This window comes from Ascaphus truei, chromosome 4, assembly GCF_040206685.1.
Source record: "Ascaphus truei isolate aAscTru1 chromosome 4, aAscTru1.hap1, whole genome shotgun sequence".
Taxonomy (NCBI): Eukaryota; Metazoa; Chordata; class Amphibia; order Anura; family Ascaphidae; genus Ascaphus; species Ascaphus truei.
The window spans coordinates 276,120,507-276,138,240 of NC_134486.1; positions in this window are offsets into that span (position 1 = coordinate 276,120,507).

The window sequence follows — 17,734 nt, forward strand, 5'->3', positions numbered from 1 at the left end:
AAAAGCATGAGCAATAATTCTCCAAGCATGTTTATTCAGTCAGAAAAGATGAGTAGTAACTTACAGCCTTGTTGGTCCAAGAGGAACTCGATTTTGCATTTGTAGTATCCTTCTTTTTTTTGGACCAACAGGAATGTTTTCCCCAGAAATGTATTTTACATGAGCTGTAAAGATCGCAAACATCTCTTTTCAGATGTGTCCATCTAAAAGATAAATGCTACAATGCTACAGGTACGATTATGAGAAAGAGGCACACCGGCTTCTTTATGATGCATCCTTTTATCAAAAATTAAATAAATAGATAGATAATAGATAAAGACTGGGTGGCAGTTGAAACGTTGGTTTCTTAGCTAAAATAAATTACTTATTGAAAAGACCGAGTGCCTGGATGATCTTCCTTACCATAACAAAGACCACTCATCTCTGACTTTTAAAGGTATCCAATTTGTCCCTCGCAATAGAAGGGGGGGGCAACAGAATTAAAGATCTCTCAGCCCAAGAGACTTTTTGGATCCATAAATTGGATACCCTTGCCCCCAAAGGACTCAACTAAGATATAGATGTTTGGTCTTTATACTGACCCATTCATCTATGTTCTACCCTATGCCTAACATAGTTTATAGATAATTAGTGCTGTGGCCTGCATTTGTTTTGTTCCCCTTTGCGTTATATGTATATTTATTATTTACCCCTTGTCTGCTAATATGTTTTGTATTGGAGCAGCAATTTGCCGCTTGGGGTTTATTCATACAGAACACTACTGTGACTTTAAGCTGTTCAGACTATTCCCCTCTCTGCTCTCTTTTTTTGCTTTGTTCGCCATACGATTCTCTCCATATGCATGTTATTATGTATCTCTTTAATGAGGAGTTGCCTATTCCACTTCGTGGATCTAATTTTCAGAACTAACGGATGTTTTTTTATTTCGGCACTTTTCTTCGTGTAAAGTTGCGTTGTTTTTTAATATATTTTGTTTAAATAAATGTGTATGTATTAATTGTTACTTTCAAGTGGTTATAATTATGGAAACAGCTGTGCAATAACCCTCTGCTCAACTGGGATTGGCTGGGCACACCCCCGACGCCCGACCAATCCTTGGGGACCAGTGGGTATATATTCCATATCTGAGCTCTGTATAAATTATTCCCCAATGAAGTAGTGTTCAAACTACGAAACGCGTAGGATTTTAGCCAATTTCTGCTGTTTTTTATTGCTTTACGACTTCTGAAGCCCTAGCACTGACTTATAGTTGCAGTACGGATCTGTGAATTTTCCTGCTTTAGCCGCTACATTGCAGCGTCTTTGCAGTGACATCGCTGACCGTCGCCGTGCCCTGCCAGTGTTTTCTTTGGGCTGAAGTCTTTCACTCCTTACAGACATTGGGACTATAGTCTCCATCTACAGATGCAGCGGCCATTATTTTAACAAATCACGCAGTGTATACCTCGGAATACTCATGTCATGGCGCGGGATTACTTCCAACCATACCGCCTTAAGACGCGAGTGCAAGCGAGTGCAGAAAATTGCATTTTAGTGTTCTGGCTTTTAAACACCTGAAATTGACACAGTGGCACAGTGGCACAGTGGCACAGTACAGATTACAATTCATTCATTTCATTGCATATAATTGCACACACTCCATAAAATTCAAATAAAGCAGCCGTGATAAATACGTGTGCCTGGGGCGATTGGCTGCGTTCATGCCGCGTGGAGTATAGCAGTGCACACGACAACGGCGCCGTGATGCCTTAAAATAATGGCCGCTGCATCTGCAAACACTGCTACCTGCGGTTGTCCTAATGTATCCCTCTAACTAATACCTCCGGGTCACGATAACTAGTGACACCGTTTGGAGAAGAAAGGAGGGGATTTGGCTTTGTTCCAGGACACTTAACGCAGGAGAAACATAGTTTAAACATCAGCGGGGACTTCCGTGAGAGGGAACCTAATGGGATGCTTACTCCGAGGAGGATTCTTCGTGCCCACCTGTGAGGAGCCACAACAAGGAGAGCAACGCCTTCCGAATACCATCTGGGAGTGACCAGACCACGACGGTTCCCCTACCTGTCCAGTTCCAGTGTTCGGTAACATGTATTGCAACAGTAAATGCTTTTAAAGTATTGATCTGATGTACACAGAATACTTACCCTCTTTTTTAAATATTTTTTATACCAAATTTTACTACACTATGAGCGTTGTGCGCTGTGTTTTTGTCTTTACTCTCTTTAAATGCTACAGGTATGTATCTTGATTTTCTATATATCAAGGGACACAGAAATGTAACAATTTATTCAAATTAATTATCAGTTATATTTACAGCCTGTGCCTGAAAAAAAGACACTGGTTGGGTTTAAGAAGTGTCTGCAGTCTCCCTTTGTTTTGATAGGAAAGTATTTGGCTTCACTTTGCAGGTCGGAGCTGTTATTCACAGTGGCCTTTAAAGAAAACTAACATTGGCAAGTACTGTACAGAAGACAAAATAATGATCATTAAGGCATCAGCTTGTTTTTGTGCAAAATACTGCAGTCACCTGCTGCCACCTTCTGTTAAAAAGTGGGATGAACAGAACTTTTCATGTTTTACAGAAAATAAATAATTTTCCTTAACTACATTGTGTTCATAGTTTCATTTTTTTGGCATTGGGTATCATTTAAAGGATCAATATAAGAGTTCTTTAAAGCTGTAGGTTGTACGGGTGCTTAAGAGTTTTTAACACCCTAACTTCCAATATATAGAATCCTTCATTTACTCAGTTTTCTATTCCATAGCCCAGTTGGAAATGTTGTGTCCCCTTCTCTGAGTGTTATTTGGTAAGCCAATTTCGGTTTTGATCTAGCTATATGTGATACATTTTCTGAGTCCAGTAGCTGGTTAGGCAGTTTACATTGCACCGTATATACAATTCTAGCTCTATGCAGCCATATGAGACACAGTTACAATAGTTCTGTCCTGTTTTTTGGGGTATTTGACTATGTTTCTGGTTGTTAGACACTAGCAATCCCTAGTATAGGATATCTCCACTGCACTATTTCTTTATTTGTCCGTTCTACATGATCAGCTGTTAACTAAATGAACATGGACAAACATCTACCTGAATACCACCAGGATAGGTGCAAATCAATTGACATATCCACTAGAACACATACTTTAAAATGACGACTTAGCTACGTGCCTTAACTCCTCCCCTGAAGAAGTGTGCTTCTGCACACAAAACGTGTGTAGGGTTTTAGGGTTCCACGACGGTGGCGTCATCGAAGGAGGCGGCTCAGCACCCGGAAGCATCCTGTGCTTGATTTCAACAGATACGGTCGTATAGCGTTTCTGCGGGTGCATGCAGCTCTATTTGATTTTTTGCGACATTTGATGTGCATTTCTGGTATACTTTGTGCGAACAGGGGGCACTCGCTGAACACTTTATTATACCCATATAGTAGTTTATGCACACTATTGCTGTAACAATATACAGTACAGTTGTGTGAAAAAGAAAGTACACCCTCTTTGAATTCTATGGTTTTACATATCAGGACATAATAATAATCATCTGTTCCTTAGCAGGTCTAAAAATTAGGTAAATACAACCACAGATGAACAACAACACATGACATATTACACCATGTCATGATTTATTTAACAAAAATAAAGCCAAAATGGAAACGCTGTCTGTGAAAAACTAAGTATACTTTATATAAACCAAAACAAGGGCTCCAGCAAACACTGATTAGTAGAGAAAACGAAAGAGTCACGGAATAAGCCAAAAATGTAATAGCGGTAATAATAGAACAATAGGTATCACACAAATATGGAAATGCTACACGACTATAAATGCAGAATATATGGATCTTAAAAAGCACAAGAGTAGGGGGGAGAGACTCAAACCGTCCTTTAAGTGGTATTATGAGGCTTCTGTCCTCTCTTTCTCTTTCTCAGATTCAAAGGTGGCTGCCACCTTTGAATCTGAGAGAGAGAGAGAGGACAGAAGCCTGATAATACCACTTATTATACCACTTGTTATATACAATTGCCACGCTCAGTAGCTCTCTTGTTGACATAAATATATATTCATGATGTGGTGGGTGTGGGAGTTTGAGCTAGCTGCGAATGTGTGTTAATCAATTTCTGACTGGTAGCAGTTGTTTGGAGGCTGGTGGCACCTCCCCCCAGAGCTCACTCCTCCTCCTTCACCTTTTTAACTTGGGAGGTCTTTTCATTTTGCTATGATGGTTCTTCCCCTCTTACAGAGGTAAAAGGAAATGTTCACAGTTTAGTGCAGGACCTGCATTAATTTGGTTATACCTTGGCGTTGGTATGCAGGCTTATGACGCTTTGGCCAAAGGGTTAACTAAATAACCAAGTATTTATTATTATTATTGGTATTTTACTTTATACTTTTTACCATATATGTTTTGTCAATGGGATGTAGCATTGGGCACCCCTTGTCTCTTGTTATATACAATTGCCACGCTCAGTAGCTCTCTTGTTGACATAAATATATATTCATGATGTGGTGGGTGTGGGAGTTTGAGCTAGCTGGGAATGTGTAGTTTTCTAAGTTAGTTGTATTCTCAATACACTTATAGACCATCTTTCAGTGCCAATACAACTGACTGGGCTAATTTGTGAGGCTGCAACATCTGTATATTAAGTCTTCAATTGCCATCACCTGCTATAAGCATTTAACCAAGAGTACTATTGGACTTTATTGATATCTTTCAGCCAATTTATTTACATATGACCACTTACAGTCTATAAGTAATTGATGGTATACAGGCCCATTGGTGTTGTGACTCCAGTATTGTACCATTTTCTATAGCTTATCAAGTAGGTTAATTGGATGATATATGATTGTCATAAATCCTACTTACTTCGCTATCAGATATATCGAGCCGTGCGCCTTGTGGATTTTTTCCATTACTGTATATATGTATTTTTCACTTGCGTCGTTGTTACAAATTATTCATTAAAATGTTATTATTTTGGTTATTAGTATAGTACCTATTCTAAAGTGTCATATTGAGGGGATTAATGAATTACCCTACTTATGGGAATAATGATATTCCCTTACTACTTTAGTCATGTTAATACACTAATACTGACAGCATTGTGCACAATCCAATTTACAGTTACAGTACCCCAAAGATCCTACAGTACAATCTACTTTTTTTGTGCCCTAAGCACAGAAGGATAAAGTGACAAGAAGCTGGTAATGGGACTCGGATCCATGTCAGCTGTACCTTTCGCTCTGCTACCCATAGAAGTGGACACACTTGATCTTGTTTTCCAGACCGGTTTAGAAATCTCTGACCTAGCAATAAACCCAGTTGTCTGGTCACCCTCCCCCCCCCCCAATAAAAATAGGCCCTCTCCCATGGAAGTGATCCGGTATCGAATGTTGAGAGATGTGAACCCCTAAGGCCAGATGGCAAACGTGGATTTCTCCAATACATTAAGTGCTTGCATTTAATGTAACAAAGATAGAGAGGGATATATAAGGAAGGGATACTGGAACATACCATACTTACCCCTGACGAAGAAGGACCGCCTTTGAAACGCGTAGGGTTGCCGGGAGGACCAGTTTCATTTAAGCACCAGGAACCGGAAGTGACATAGAATGCCGACTAGTTCGGGAAGGGACTGTCGCGGACACCGGAGAAGGTTGCAGAGTACTATGAACTGGTCTGTGCCCATATTTTAACATTGTTTTGTGTAAATCACATTCCTGATTTTTATATAAAGCTGAACCTTGGAAAAAAGAAGTTTCCCTTAAATCTTGTGATGACTGCATGGTAGCGAAGACGCCTAAAGATACCTTTACATGCCTGAGAACAGGCACTGAAATGTAAGTTCATATCTTACCATCTACAGACACAAGTTATATATTGTGAACTTGCTTCACTATTGTGCTCTTTTTTTCTTCTCCCTTTTTTTTCCTATGATACGAGGTGCGCTGATTATTTTGGATATCTATAGTGTCCCACTACCTGTGACCTAGACACAGTCCAAACACGCCTTCTCTTCAGTGTTTACCAAAATAGTCCTGTGCTCTTTGCAGGAGGAGTTCTTTCTCGAACCGCTGAAGGAAGCAGTCATCATTCCTCTTCTAAAAATGCCTTCATTAGACCCAGATTGCATGCGAATTACAAGCCTGTATCAAACCTTCTATTCCTAGGGAAGGTTATTGAGAAAGTGGTGGCAACTCAACTGGAAACCCATCTATCAAACCATTCCAGTCAGGATTCAGAAGATGGTTTAGTACTGAAACAGCTCTGGTTCATGTGCGTAATGATCTCCTGGTGATGAGAGACAGAGGTGATTGTTTGATCTTAGTACTCTTTGACCTCTCTGCAGAATTTTATACTGTGGACCATGGTATCTTAATGAAGCTCCTGAAGGATTTCTATGGGCTGGGTAGCACAGTTCCCAACTGGTTTAGATATTTTCTCACTGGCAAGTCACAGAGAGAATCTTCAGGAGTATACTCCTCTGCACCAATGCCTCTGTCATGTGGAGTGCCATAGGGTTCTATCTTATCTCTTATGTTATTCGCAGTACACATAATGCCACTAGGTGACATAATCAGACGGCATAGCCTGGGTTATCACTGCTATGAAGATGACATTCAACTCTACTTGTCTTTTGCACCAAACACTAAGAACACATTATCAGTCTTCAATAGATGTTTATCTGGGCTCCTAGAGTGGATGAGTTCCAGTTGGTTGAGGTAGAATCCTGATAAGACAGAAGTGTTTGTGGTGGATGCTCACCGTTGGAAGACAACAAGACTGCAACAAGATTTTTATATAAAAATCAGGAATGTGATTTACACAAAACAATGTTAAAATATGGGCACAGACCAGTTCATAGTACTCCGCAACCTTCTCCGGTGTCCGCGACAGTCACTTCCCGAACTAGTCGGCGTTCTATGTCACTTCCGGTTCCTGGTGCTTAAATGAAACTGGTCCTCCCGGCAACCCTACGCGTTTCAAAGGCGGTCCTTCTTCGTCAGGGGTAAGTATGGTATGTTCCGGTATCCCTTCCTTATATATCCCTCTCTATCTTTGTTACATTAAATGCAAGCACTTAATGTATTGGAGAAATCCACGTTTGCCATCTGGCCTTAGGGGTTCACATCTCTCAACATTCGATACCGGATACCGTTGGAAGACAACAAGACTGACCTTAAACTTGGGGGTCTCAGCTGCTAAACTCTGTCCATGTGCAGAATCTTGGTGTTGACTGTGACTTGACCCTTAAACATCAGGTATCAGCCGTGATCAAATCTTCATTCCTGCACCTAAAAAACATAGCCATGATTAAGGACTTGATCCCCACAGTGGATCTAACTACACTTGTCATGCCTTTGTGTCCTCACGCCTGGACTAGTGCAATGCACCTGGGTCTTCCGGAAAAAGAACTGCACCGCCTGCCGCTGGTGCAGAATGCTGCAGCCAGGTTGTTACCTAACAGGCCCATTCTTGCCACATGACACCCGTTCTCTGTTCTCTGCACTGGCTGCCTGTGAAGTTGTGATTTTTATTTCACGCTGACCTTGTTAACATTCCAAGCACTACATGACCAGGGTCCCAGCTATCTGAAAGAGCTTCCAGTTCCCTACACTCCCATTCACTCACTTCGATCTGCAGATGAAGGACTCCTAACAGTTCACACACTCTCCTTGACTTCCTTTGGGCCCAAGCTTTTAACCACGACGCTCCCTTTCCCTGGAACAGTCTTCCTCGAACAGTTAGAGAGGCCCTCTCTCGAAATCTATAAAAACAGGCTCAAGACCTACATGTTTACCCAGACATTTAATTAATCACAGCCTGTCCAGTATTTAATAGTTACAGTACTGTGCCATCCTGTATTATATCTTTCCTTGTGTTTGGTCTCATTTACATCCTTAAATATTTTCTTCTTTTTCCCTTTTTGTAACTATGAAGTGCTTTGAGTCTCATTGGGAGAAAAGCGCAATATAAATAAAGTTATTCTAATTATTACCTTTTACTTTACCTACTAATCTCATATAAGTTTTATTTCATTATCAAGCCATCATGGGCCATTATTGCTACTACAACTGTGCATTATACATTCATTTGAAGATTAGTCTCCTTAGTGCTACCTTACCTTGCCTCAATTTTATCTTGCTAATGGTCCTACAATGGGAGGGGCAAATTAATACTAAAACTCCTCGGTTAATTGTGAAATAAAGCTATGTGGGACAAGCTAGCTCAATTACATTTTACATTTTTTATAATTCTGCTGACTTCTATGATAAAGTCAGTCCCAGTTTACAGTTTACGTTCAATGTGCCATCCTGCATTGATCATGTGTAACCCGCACGGAGTATAACAACACTTTATTTTGCAAGGTTAATATTTCAGTTACTCGTACAAACAGCAACCTCTATACCATTTTTATTTATATATTATTATTTTTTTGCTTTGTAATATTCATTTCAGAAGCTTTTCAAACTTTAGTCTTTGCCTAAATCTGAACAACAAAATTATGGAATATACTGTAGAATAGATACTTATTTTCTTAAAAGCAAGATAGAGGCTCATATCAAGTAGAAGAAAGTCTTCTGGAGGAATTCCAAGGTTGTGGTATACAGCAGTAGACATGGGCAAATTGTTTTTGTGGCTTCGGATCCGCCTCAGATCGGCCGGTTCCTTTGGTCCACGGAATTCCGCGAATCTGTCTCAAAAAGGCTGATTCGTCTTTTCCGCATTTTTTTATATTGCCAACAATCCAATCTGCGGATTATGCAATCCGTGCGCGGATTACTGAAACTGCGGGTTGGATTGTTAAAATCCATACTGATTGTATTCAATGGCGGTTTTAGATTCATCCACATGGATTGAAACTGGAATAATCCGTTGGCAGATTTCGAATGGAAAGGTCGGGATATTACGCAAAATGGATTTTGACAGTTTCGCCGATCTCTGAACACCAACACTGGGCCTTCAAAGAAATATGTTGTAAAAAATCCACAGATATTGTAACATATTGACAGTATAAAGCAGTGTGTGTGTTGACTGTGGAATCAAACAGTTTTGTAATATGTATTCTGTAAAGTGCCACAAACATGGTTGGCGCTATATAATAACGAATATATACACAAATACTCATTTAAGAGGTCAACGAAAAATACGTTTTTAATATTTTTTTGTAATACTGTAGGTGTCAGATAATAACATAGACAGTTAACAAACAACACACAGAACCCCAGCAAGCTCTTTTTGGGAGCCCCTGAGCCCCCACAAAGCATTGTACGCCTGTGAGCCATGACAAGGCAGACCCAGTTCACAGGTCCTAACACTACCAGATAAAATACTAATACATCTCTATTAGGATTAAAATTCTCATTTACCTCTATTAGGGGGGAGAAAGACCAACATTGGATCTATATCCAGTAAAATGAAAAGGACCTGCTGACTTGGGAAGTGGGGAGGGGTGGGCTTAAAACCTGAGAGGGAGGGGCCACTAACCTCCAACAGCTGAGACAGCTGAAAATAAGTTAACAAACAACACACCGCACATGCTGGCCTCAGGAATTTAACCCTAACACTGCCTGCTCCATACCTGGACTTATAGTGTTAGGGCCAGGAAATATATAGCCAGGGGCACTGGGCTACCTTTATAAGGTAGTCTCTTTGCATTGGTGTCCAAAAGTGCTTCATTATTTGGCATCTATTTGTTAAAAAGCTGTTTCTAGAAGCTACAGAAAACTACACTAACCCTCAAGTGTTAAACACTGCCTTCAGATCAATGTATTTCAATCCAGTTCAGAAGTTGAAACTGATTTTCAATGAATGATGTTCAATGACAAAGCCATGTTTGTTGTAATTACATCCATTACATGATCATCTTTAATTTCGCACAGCTATGTTATTTACACTCAATATTAGATCACACTTTGGTCAAAGTTAAAGCTGGCAAAAAGCATTCGGGGTATGTGTATTAAGGCAATTGTGTAGTGTAATGAGTTAACTGGGATAACTCTGAGGAATTCCCTCACCATAAAGTGATGCAGGATGACTATGCATGAGGGATAATACTCCTCAGTATGTCTTGTGACCAGTGATGTCACTATAGGGAGATATAAGGGTGTATATAAGTACACACAATGTTCTAGAAACAGGTTCTTCAGAGTTCAGACTGAAGTCTCACTGTGAGTCCTGTATATAGGTTTGTCTGTACAGTTAAGTGTATTAAGACGTGGGCTGTCACCATTTATTGTTTTCAGTTCTCAGCTTTTTAAGTAAGCGCCAGTAGTAAGGATCCAAGATTCTTGTCACTATTGAAAAGGAGGAAGAATGCTTTTAGTAAGGAGTTCCCTGCATAGTAACTCTTGAGTATGTTTGGATCCCAATTGGAAGGTCCCTAACAGGGCTGCCGATAGGGGTGAGAGCCGGGAAAGTATCCAGGGGCTGGGCCTGCAGGGTGCCTGCATCTGGTTGCCAGGCCTCTGTTTGCCACTGGGCCCTGGCTCTCCCCAGCTGCTGCGGGCTTCCTGGTGGGTCTGTGTAGGAGGACATGTGCAGAGGTACACAATGGAGACTGTTTTAAGGTGAAATGAAAACAAGGCTTTATTGTGCCTGTCGCTTTAAACACAGCAAAAATCAACATAAGAGAATAAGCCAAACAAAAAACCTATCTCTGCTTTGGAGACTATCTACATATTTAGCTCAGCCCTCTCTGACTGGGTTGGTTAGCTAAGCTATTTATCAGCCCCAAATCATGGAGACATTTATCAATACACATAGACATAGATAATAGTCTTATACGAAAAGTCTTATCTGTTAGCTGGGCTGCTGTAGGGGAAGCTTCTCTGCTCTCTTGGAACCGCACCCTTGTGTGCACAGGCAATGTCAGGCTCCAGGAAGAATCTTGTCCCTTTTTCTTGTGGTCAGCGTGTCGCTCAAGACATCTGTCCTTCCTTGGTTCAGCCCAGTTGTGGACTAAGGAATCTCTGCTCTGTCTCCTAGTTCAGCTCAGGTGTGAGCTAAGGAGTTTCACTTCCTGTCTCAGAGGCAGGCTTTTTCTACCACCTGTAATCAGCAAAGTGGTGTTAGTTAATTGCCTACCAGCAGTTAACCACCACACTGCTGGATTAGAGGCACATTTGTGAACAGGGATAAGTCCCCTGTTACAGCCTGCCTCTCTCTCCCATGTCAGGCCTCTCTTATGTCGGTGCATGCCGGAAGCTGAGGCAGACTTCTGGTTGGGCCCAGCTTCCGGCGCACACTGGCAGGAGAGACAGGCTTGGTGCAGGGAAAGAGGCAGGCCCAGCGTGGGAGAGAGGCTCACAGCAGCTTAGGAGAGCAGGAGCACCAGAGGACGGAGACTATCCTCAAGGTAAGTCAGTGGTGTTTGTATTTTATGGATGGGGGAGTTTGTATTTGAGGATGGGTGGGGCTGTATGGGTTGTATTTGGAAATTGGGGGGATATTTGGGGATGGTAGGTGTATGTATTTGGAGATGGGGGTGTATGCATTTGGGGATGGGGTGGTGTTGTATGTATTTGGGGATGGGGTGGTGTTGTATGTATTTGGGGATGAGAGGGTGGTGTTGTATGCATTTGGGTATGGGGAGTGTATACATTTGGGGATTCGGGGGTGTATGCATTTGGGGATGGGGTGGTGTTGTATGCATTTGGGGATGGGGGTGGTGTTGTATGCATTTAGGGATGGGGGTGGTATATGCATTTGGGAATGGGGTGGTGGTGTTGTATGCATTTGGAGATGGGGGGGTGTATGCATGTGGGGATGGGGATGTTGTATGTATTTTGTGGGGGGGTAATTATTGTGGGGGTATTGTGTGGGGAATTTTCAGTGTTTGTGTGTGTGGTCAGGGGGGAGGAGGTGATGGGTGTGAGGAGGGGAGGATTGAGGGAACGGGGTTGATTGACAGCGAAGGGGGTAGAGTGTGAGAGGATAAAGGGAATGTAAGAGAGGGAATGAGGAAGAGAGAGGGGTGAGTGAGGAAGAGAGCGGGGAAGAGTGAGAGACAGGGGAGAGAGAAATACATGGGGGGAGGGGGAGAGTGAGTAGGTGTCAAAGGGGGGGCGGTGGGCTCGCAACGCCCAGGTCCTGAGTGAAATCCAAATCACATAGGTATGGAAGAAGTATGCAGGACATACTAGCGGGTTACTAATTCAGCAGCCTCTAACACATTTAGGGCAAGAATACCTGTATTTATTTCACAAAGTACTATAAAAATAGCCACCACTGGCCGTTGCATGTCTCTGCTAATGATAATCATATTTTGTCTTTTTGAAATATATAAGCAGGTATGTGAGTTACATTTTTGGCCCATACAAAGTCAGTGAGGCAGCCCAGAAATCAAAGTTCTATTCATTTATTTTCAATCAAGAATCAACTGAGAAAAAATAGGACAGCTATCTGGGTGCAATTATTACCAAGATGTATTAACTGCTCAGTTGTGGAAGGGTCAGAAATGGAGTGCAATATGTTTTATACTCATATGGATAGCTTAGGAATGATTGGTTACCATATTCATGTACCATTATCCTTGTACTGTATATTAATCCAATTAAAAGGTGCATGTTTCAATCTTCATTTGATTTTTTTTTTTTTTATATAAATGAATTTAATACATACCTCTGGCTGGAGTTCACTTCAGAAAGCCAGCCAGTCCAGAGATTAAATAGAATATGTCAAGTTCTAAACTCACTGGAGCTGTCTTTTTTAACCTTGATAATAAAAAAAAAAGGTATTTCTAGCTACTACCCTTCGTTAAACATTTTGATTGGATGAAACTGTCCAGGTCCTTTTGGAGACTACTGCAGTTAAGCTTTAAAGGACCAGAAAACCGATGCCTGCTACAATGTCATACTGTAACAATACTTGCCAAGCGTACTGTAGTGAATCCTCCCACTAGGTTTCTGGGTTAAAGACTAATATAACAAATTGAATCTACTCAATTGATAACTTTTGTCTTCGCAGCCATAGGAAACCCAACCAGTGCAACTTTACAGATTCATTGAAACTGCAGTAAAACATGCACATGCTGTTTGCTTGAACTTTTTGGAAGATACAAAGATTGTCCATTAAAGCTGCAGACCACGCAATATCCTACACTACGTGTGTTTAAAAAAAATTAAAATCTGTTCTGTATTATGAGAAAATACTTATAGCAATATTTTTTAAACTCTGAATTAAATTTTTCATGTATTATAATGTAACATGCCTTTTTCGTTTCTATAGCAACCATTTACAAAGTCAATGAAGTCAATACTCCTCTGCAGTCATTTAGTGAACCCTAGAACCGAATCTTCGCCGATCGATCACAGGAGAACGGATCTATCGGCAATTTAGCTAATTACTTATCATTGTGTGGATTCTATTGATGCACATATTAAAGGGGGGGAAATGTAATGTAAAAAAAAAGGCAGCTTGGTCTGCAAAATGCAAAAAACATGAAGCATATATAGACGCTTATCCCACCACATACATAATTCCTATTGCATGCTCCTTTGATAAAAAATCTGTAACATCTTCATGATAAACTATAATACAAACTGATGTTACATGTAAACAAATAAATAAAAGAATCTCCTCTATCTCTCCGGTCAGCACTTATTCTGTTTAATGTGGTTTTGTTAGTCATATTGTTTTTATATGTAATTTTTGTTTAAATGTTACACCAACAAAAAAGTAATCATTGTACTTTTAAAGTTACATTTCTGGGTATCTACCACAAGTGAGACGCGGTAGAAGATTCATGTGCGGTCGTTTGTTCTCTACGCTGCTGCCGGACACACTCAGTCCCAGTATTTAGGATCAATTTGAAATTGAGGCATCAGGTCATCAGAGGGAATTGATATCCAGGGAAGGAGGAAGAAGGATGAGCAGCCTCTCCCAGGGGGAGTTATATTCACCAGGTATTGGAGTATTTATTACTTTTATATTACGTTTGAGGTTATTCGGATGAAGAGGATTGGTCACTTTATATTTGGGCAGCAAAACTTGTATCATAAGTGACTGGGTTTATTACAATTATTCATTATTGTTATTATCATTATCATTATTATCATCACTACATTGCTTGTTTTTCAAAATATCTTTCTGTGAACTAGTGGTTTCCTAACAGATAGCCAATTCATTTAACACTCACATGAGGACATAGGAATATTGTGTTTAGTCTTTCGTGTAGCCTATATTAAATCATTTTATATCTGCGTTTTAAAGAAATGTTTTTTTTCCAATACATATATTCTCAGTATGTGCGCTTACATATAATGTTTATTTATATATGGTTTTTAAAAAACTTTTTTATTATTATTATAGCGCACTTCAACTAATATTATATAAAACTGGATATGTGAAGTTCAAGCAACTTCTCTCTATAATTCCACATAACTATTTCCCGTCAGCACAATTCTATGCTAAGAACCATACGTACTGTAAGTGCACAAGTTCTAAATGTTTTTTTTCCATCAATTTATTTACAACATTCTGTTGCCAGACTCTGATCAATAGCACTATTTGTAGTTGTGTATTCAATCAATTAAGTATGCTATGGGGCTGAACTAGAGTCTCTCAAAAAACAGCACAGTACAATTGACATAAAAAAAAGATAAACAATTAACTGCGTACATTAAAAATATAGACCTGTATGTACTTAATAGTGTTATTCCTAAAGACACTTTTCAGCTCTGAACGAAACCTTACTGCCTATTCACTTGACCTTGTGCATTTTGCTACAATTAGTTGCTAAGATTATTGAATTACTTATTATCTTTTTTCTTCTCTTCCCAGGTATAAAACATATCTGAATTGTCTGTCTGCAAGCAATCCTGTGCTATGTGTATTTTTCGTTGTAGCCTTTAGTTTAGTCTTAATTAAATTAACTTACACTAACGCTTAGGCATGACAAGACCCTGTTGAAAAAAAACATCTTTGTTAATATGCCTCACACATGCTTATTAAGGTGGTTGGGCTGAAATAAATTCTGTCAGGTGACTTATTAGGCCTTTATAAGAGCAGACAGAGCAGCCTTAGCTGTGAAAGCAGCCCAAGATTCAAAGTGGCCCAGTTCTAAGTGGTCGAGTTTAACAGGGAGTTCAAGAGGAGGGAAACAAGGGGACTACAGGACACCTACGGGCCCTTAATCCTGGATGTGAACTACGCTGGAAAGGTGGACATTTTCTATCCCAGACCACACATCTCAGCACTAAACTACTGCTGCCATGATGCTGCTACTATTTATATTTGCTCTGACCTCGCTTCTTTCAAAAATACACATCTCTTTCTATCATCCCCATGTCTCCAACTCTATTCAAATATCTCCATCTCTCCTTTCTTCACCGCTTCTCAGTTCACATGAACTACTTTCTTACCTGCGCCCTCTGACACCACACAGCTATACACCCTGCACTAAAGCACACCCCTACAAATCATCCTCACACATCCTCTTTCTATCCATGCTTCTCCTTGCTTCTGGGGATATCTCTCCCAATCCTAGTCCCTGCCTTTTTTCTACTTGCTCTCGCACTCACCTGTCAAATGCAACTTCTACTCCCTTTGGTGTCATTCCCTCCAACCTCATACGCATCCCCTGCCACCCTCACTCCTCTCTCCCTTTCTCCTGTGCCCTTTGGAATGCTCGCTCCCTTTCTAACAAGTACCTTTCTGTACATGACTTCTTTCTTTCTCACTCCCTGCTTCTCTTTGCTATAACTGAGACCTGGCTCACTCAGTCTGACTCTGCTCTGGAAGCTGCCCTCTCCTATGGTGGCCTTTCCTTCTCCCACACTCCGCGTCCTGATGGCAGGGGTGGAGGCATGGGGCTACTTCTCTCCTCTCCTCTCTCTGCCGTTACCGAAATCTTCCTATTCCTCCTTCGCTTGATTTTCCCTCCTTTGAAGTTCACACTGTCCAGATCTTCTCTCCTCTTCCTGTCCATGTGGCGGTCATCTATCGCCCACCTACCTCCACTCATCCCCCTTCTGCCTTTCTCTCTCACTTTGAATCCTGGCTCTCTTTCTTTCTCTCCTCAGACTCCCCTATTCTTCTCCTTGGGGACTTCAACTGCCATATTGAGGATCCCTCTCTCCCTTGGGCTTCTCGCTTTCTCTCTCTAACCTCTTCCTTTGGCCTTCAACAGTGGACTGCAGCTAGCACCCACAAGGATGGCCGCTACCTAGACCTAGTTTTCACAAAAACTTTTCTCTCTCTGATTTCTCCATTTCCCCCTTTCCTCTCTCTGACCATCACCTCATCTCATTTTCTCTCTCTCATTTCTCCCCTTCTCAATCTCCATCTACCCCTCGCTTCTGCAGAAACCTGAGCCCTATTAACTTACCAGCCTTTGATTCCGCTTTACACTTCTCCCTCTCCTCTCTCAGTTCTGCTACAGACTCTGACAACCTGGTCAGGAGCTACAACTCTGCCTTATCCTCCTCTCTTGATATACATGCCCTGCTTTCTCTCTGCCGCCCTCGCCTTTCTAACCCCAGACCCTGGCTAAATTCCCTCACGTGCATGCTGCGCTCCTCCACTCGTTCCTCTGAACACCTCTGGAGGAAATCTCACACTCTCGCAGACTTCCTTCACTACAGATTAATGCGATCCTGTTTCAATTCTGCTCTCTCTCAGGCTAAACAAACTTACTTTACTTCACTAATCAACACACACAAGTCTAACCCACGCCGACTCTTCTCTGTCTTTGACTCTCTACTCAAACCACCCCCAGTTGCCTCTTCTTCCTCCATTTCACCTCAGGACTTTGCTGACTACTTCAAGGAAAAGGTGGAATCCATTCATCAGAACATCCCCTCTGTATCCTCCTCCCATCCTACACTGCTTCCTAACTCTCCTCCTGCCTTCCTTGACTCTTTTTCCGCTGTCACAGAGGAGGATGTATCACTACTGATCTCCTCTTCTCCCTCTACCACTTGCCCTCTTGACCCCATTTCGTCCCATCTCCTAAAACATCTTGTTCCTACTATAACCCCTATGTTCACACACATATTTAACAACTCCCTCTATTCTGGTACCTTTCCCTCCTCCTTCAAACATGCAACTGTTATACCATTACTCAAAAACAGCAAGCTTGACCCTACCTGTCTGTCTAACTATCGACCTGTCTCGCTCCTGCCTTTTGCCTCCAAACTCCTTGAACGTCTTGTTTTCTCTCGCTTGCTCCGCTTTCTCAATGCCCATTCTCTCCTAGACCCTCTACAATCTGGTTTCCGCACTGCTCACTCGACTGAAACAGCCCTCACTAAAATAACTAATGACCTCCATGCTGCCAAAGACAGAGGTCATTACACTCTGCTCATATTACTTGACCTCTCTGCAGCATTTGACACCGTGGATCACCCTCTTCTCCTTCACATTCGCCATAAACTTGGTATTCGTAACAAAGCTTTATCCTGGATCACCTCTCCCATCGTACTTTCAGTGTCTCTTCTGCTAACACCTTCTCCTCCTCCATAGATCTCTCTGTGGGGGTGTCGCAGGGTTCTGTCCTGGGACCTCTTCTCTTTTCTCTGTACACACTTTCTCTAGGTGACCTAATCACATCCCTTGGGTTTAAATATCACCTCTATGCTGACGACACACAAATTTACTTTTCAACCCCTGACCTTACACCTGCTGTACAGACCAAAGTCTCAGAATGCCACTCTGAGATATCCTGGATGGCCCTCCGCCAACTTAAACTTAACATGACAAAAACAAAGCTCCTCATACTTCCTCCCAAACCTGGC